This window comes from Ailuropoda melanoleuca, chromosome 13 (assembly GCF_002007445.2).
Source record: "Ailuropoda melanoleuca isolate Jingjing chromosome 13, ASM200744v2, whole genome shotgun sequence".
Classification (NCBI taxonomy): Eukaryota; Metazoa; Chordata; class Mammalia; order Carnivora; family Ursidae; genus Ailuropoda; species Ailuropoda melanoleuca.
The window spans coordinates 71,788,280-71,793,611 of NC_048230.1; the positions used below are offsets into that span (position 1 = coordinate 71,788,280).

Below are 5,332 nucleotides of genomic sequence, written 5' to 3' on the forward strand. Positions count from 1 at the left end.
GGGATAGACTGGTGATGGGTAGTAAGGAGGGCACGTATTGCATGGTGCACTGGGTGTTATACGCAACTAATGAAGCATCAAACTTTACATCGGAATCTGGGGATGTACTGTATGGTGATTAACATAATATAATAAAATAAAATTAAAAAAAAAAGAGATCTTTAAATCTGAACGTTGGTTTTTGTCTATGAGACATCACTTGCTTCACCTGTAAGGTAAAGTATTTGAGCTAAACTAGTGTTTTCTGAAATGTGTGACCCATGTCACTGACAGTGTGAGTGACAATTTAAGTGGCAAACATAGTGTATGTTTTTAATAATTTTTATTTTAATGCTTATTTGACAAAAAAAATCACTAGCCCTTGATCTAGTGATTTTCCAGAAAACATCACTTAATATGTCATCCAAATATGAGTTTAAGTAAATGGATTGTGTTGGTTTTTATAAAAAATATTAACTAAATAATACTACAACCTATAGACGATATAGCAGTCTGTAAGTTTGTAAAATGATATACAAATGACTAAAGTTTAGGCTAGAAAATTGATAAACACCATTCTATGGAATAGAACTGAAGCTCAGAGAGGTCAGGTGACATTCTTGAGGCCATGGAGTCACGAATTGGACTTTATTTTTTTTTTTTTTAAAGATTTTTTTTATTATTTATTTGACAGAGACAGAGACAGCCAGCGAGAGAGGGAACACAAGCAGGGGGAGTGGGAGAGGAAGAAGCAGGCTCATAGCAGAGGAGCCTGACGTGGGGCTCGATCCCATAACGCCGGGACCACGCCCTGAGCCGAAGGCAGGCGCTCAACCGCTGTGCCACCCAGGCGCCCCACGAATTGGACTTTAGCCTACTGACTCCAAATCCATTGTTCCTTGCGCTAGGGGAAACTGTCTCACCAAACTCATACTTCTTCTGGCTATAACTGTCTTTATTTGTTTATTTTATTTTACTTTATTTTATCTTGAAATTATTATAGATTAAGAGGAAGTTGCAGATAGTAAAGAAATCCTGTGTACCTTTCATACGGTCTCCCCAAATGTTACATTTTAAATAACTATAGTACAATGTCAGAACAAGGAAATTGACATTGGTACAATGTTTATATATACCTCTTTGTCATTTTATCACAGGCGTTGTTTAGTGTAAGCAATCACTATTCAGAACTATTCAATCACCACAAAGATCTTCCTTGTGCTACTCAGCTCCCTACTTCCCCAACATTCCAACATTCTTGCTCTAATTTTGTCATTTTGAGAGTGTTATATAAATGGAATCATACAATATACGACCTTGTGAGATCACTACATCTATCAATAGTTGTTTCTTCTGTTGCTGTGTTGTATTCCATGGTACGGATGTACTGCAGTTTACTTAACTATTAACATGTTATAGAACATTTTGGTTGTTTCCAGATTTTGGTTTTTCCAAATAAAGCTGCTGTGAATATTTGTGTGCAGATTTTTCTGTGGATGTAAGCTTTCATTTTTCTGGGTAAATGCTTAGGGGGGTGATTGCTGGATTGTATGATATTAATAAATTTAGCTTTTAAAAAAGTGCCAAACTATTTTTCAGAATGCCTGCACTACTTAACATCATCACCAACAATGTATGAGAGATTCGGTTTCTCTTCATCAGCTTTTGGCATTGTCATGGTTTTTACTGCTAGCTGTTCTAATACATATGTAGTAGTATCTCGTCCTGGTATTAATTTGCATTTCCCTAAGTGCTATGATGTTGAACATCTTTTCATGTACCTATTTGCCATCCTCTGGTGAAATGTCTGCTCTTTGCCCATTTTCTAAATGGAATATTTGTGGTTCTTTTTATGAGGAGCATGTCTTTATATTTTTATTGAAGTATAACTAACACACAGCATTATAGTAGTCTTGGGGGTACAATATAGTGATTCAACAATTCTATACGTTACTCGGTGCTCACCACGGTAAGTGTAGTCACCAAACAACGTCATTACCCTCTTATTGACTATATTCCCTAGGCTGTAGCGTTCATTTCCATGACTTATTTATTTTATAACTGGAAGTTCATACCTCTTAATCCCCTTTTCCCCATCTATTTCACCCACTGCCCCCCAACCTCCCTTCTGGCAACCACCAATTTGTTCTCTGTATGTAAGAGACTATTTTTCTTGTTTGTCCTTTTTCTTTGTTCATTTGTTTTTTTCTTAAATTCCACATATGAGTGAAATCATATGGTATTTGTCTTTCTCTATCTGACTTATTTCACTTAGTACTATACCCTCTAGGTCCATCCATGTAGTTGCAAATGACAAGATCTCATTCTTTTTTATGGCTCAGTACCACTCCATTGTGCATACATATACCACATCTTTTTTATCCATTCATCCATTGGGTTGCTTCTGTATCTTGGCTAATGTAAATAATACTGCAGTAAACATAGATGTGCATATATCTTTTCAAATTGGGTTGGTATCCAAAATATATTAAGAACTTATACAACTCAACACACACAGAAAAATAATAATCTAATTAAAAATGGGCAGAAGACCATTCAGACAATTTTCTAAAGAAGAAATACAAATGGCCAACAGACACATGAAAACATGCTCAAAATCACTCATCATGAGACCTCGATGTGAGACAGGAATCCATCAAAATCATAGAGGAGAACACAGGCTATAACCTCTTCGACATTGGCCACAACAACCTCTTTCATGACACGTCCCCAAAGGCAAGGGAAACAAAAGAAAAAAATGAACTTTTGGGACTTCTTCAAGATAAAAAGCTTCTGCAAAGGCAAGGAAATAGTCAACAAAACAAAGAAGCAACCCACAGAATGGGAGAAGATATTTGCAAATGACACCAGATAAAAGGCTGGTATCCAAGATCTATAAAGAACTTTCTAAATTCAACACCCAAAAAACAAATAATCAAATCAAAAAATGGGCAAAAGATATGAACAGACACTTTTCCAACGAAGACATATGAATGGCTAACAGACATATGAAAAAATGTTCAACATCATTAGCCATCAAGGAAATTCAAATCAAAACCACATTGAGATATCACCTTACACCAGTTAGAATGGCAAAAATTGACAAGGCAAGAAACAAATGTTGGAGAGGATGTGGAGAAAAGGGAACCCTCTTACACCATTGGTGGGATTGCAACTTGGTACAGCCACTTTGGAAAACAGTGTGGAGGTTCCTCAAAAATTTAAAAATAGAGCTACCCTATGACCCAGCAATTGTACTGCTGGGTATTTACCCCAAAGATACAGATGTAGTGAAAAGAAGGGCCATATGCACCCCAGTGTTCATAGCAACAATGTTCATAATAGCCAAACTGTGGAAGGAGCCGAGATGCCCTTCAATAGACGAATGGATAAAGAAGATATGGTCCATACATACAATGGAATATTACTCAACCATCAGAAAGGATGATCGCAAGTAATGAATCATGGAACTTTACATGGAAATCTAGGGATGTACTTAATGGTGACTAACATAATATAATAAAATAAATAAATAGTAAAAAAAAAGAAAGGATGATTGCACAACATTTGCATCAAAATGGATGGAACTAGAGGAGATTATGCTAAGTGAAAAAGTCAAGCAGAGAAAGACAATTATCATATGGTTCACTTATTTGTGGAACATAAGGAACAGCAGGGAGATCATTAGGAGAAGGAAGGGGAAAATGAAGGGGGGGAATAAGAGAGGGGGAGATGAACCATGAAGGACTATGGACTCCAGGAAACAAACTGAGGGTTTTAGAGGAGAGGGGGTGAGGGGATGGGCTAGCCTGGTGAAGGGTATTAAGAAGGATATGTATTGCATGCAACACTGGGTGTTACATGCAAAAGATGAATCATGGAACATTACATCAAAAGCTAATGATGTACTGTATGGTGAATAACATAACATAATAAATAATTTTTAAAAATGAATAAATTAAAAATAAAAAAAGAATCACTCATCATGAGGAAAATACAAATCAAAACCACAATGAGATATCACCTCACACCTGTCAGAACGACTAAAATAAAAAAGACAAGAAATAACAAGCGCTGGTGAGGATGTGAAGAAAAAGAAACCCTCATGCACTCTTCGTGGGAATGCAAACTGGTGCAGTCACTGTGGAAAACAGTATGGAAGCTCCTCAAAAGATTAAGACGGAACTACCAAATGATCCAGCAATTCAACTTCTGGCTATTTACTCAAGGATAATGGAATATTTGTTTTTAATTATTAAATTTTAAGAGTTGTTTTTGTACTCTATTTGAGTTCTTTGTTGCATATGTAATTTGCAAATAATATCTTTCAGTGTATGGTCTCTTTTAATCCTTTTCATTTTTTTTAAAATTCATTACTACACATAGTTACTGTTTTCTTTTTTGATCTTTGTATGTGTGTGTGTGTGTGTGGTAGAAACATTTAAGATCTACTCCATTAGCAAATTTGAAGTGTATAGTACAACATTGTTAACTTATAGTCACATTGTTGTACAACAGATCTTCAGAATTCATTCATCTTGCATAACTAAAATTTTGTACCACTTGACACCATCTCTCCATTTCCCCCACACACACAGCCCCTGGCAATCACTGTCTACCCTCTGCTTCCATGAGTTTGACTATTGAGATTCCAATGCAAATAAGATTATGCAGTATTTTTCTTTTTCCATCTGGTCTATTTCACTTAGCATAAGGTCTTAGAGGTTCACACATGTTGTCAAAAAATGGCAGGTTTTCTTTCCTTTTATAAAGTTGATTATTGTGGTCGCTTCGGCAGCACATAGACTAAAATAATGACACAGAGAAGACTGGCATGGCCCTGTGCAAGGATGACATGCAAATTCTGAAGGAAAGTCTGATTATTATTTTACTTTATATATACACATTTTCTTTATCCATTCTACTGCCAACAGACATTTGGGTTATTTCCACACCTTGGCTATTGTGATAAATACTGAGATGAACATGGGAATGCAAATATCTCTTCAAGAGAGGGATTTCATTTCATCCAGATACAAATCCGCAGCGGGATTTCTGGATCATATGGTAGTGCTATTTTTAATTTTTTGAGAAACTTCCACACTGTTTTCCATAGTGGCTACACAATATTTGACAAGATTTATCTTCCATTTGTGAACACAGGATATCTTTCCATTTATTTGTCTTCCTTAGTTTCTTTCATCAAATGTTTTATAGTTTTCAGGGTATAGATAGGACTTTCATCTCCTTGGTTAAATTTATTCCTAAGTATCTTATTCTTCTTGTTGCAAGTGTAAAAGTGATAGCCATTCATGGCTCTCTCCAGCCATCAACTAATTTCTAGGCTAAATAG

General features: G+C 35.9%; 1 non-coding gene across 1 annotated transcript; it reads left to right on the plus strand.

The window, feature by feature from the left end:
- Positions 1 to 4,761: 4,761 nt before the first annotated feature.
- Positions 4,762 to 4,864, plus strand: LOC117795899. Its single transcript, XR_004620046.1, has one exon. It is a non-coding gene; the product is annotated as a U6 spliceosomal RNA (small nuclear RNA).
- The last annotated feature ends 468 nt before the right edge of the window (positions 4,865 to 5,332 follow it).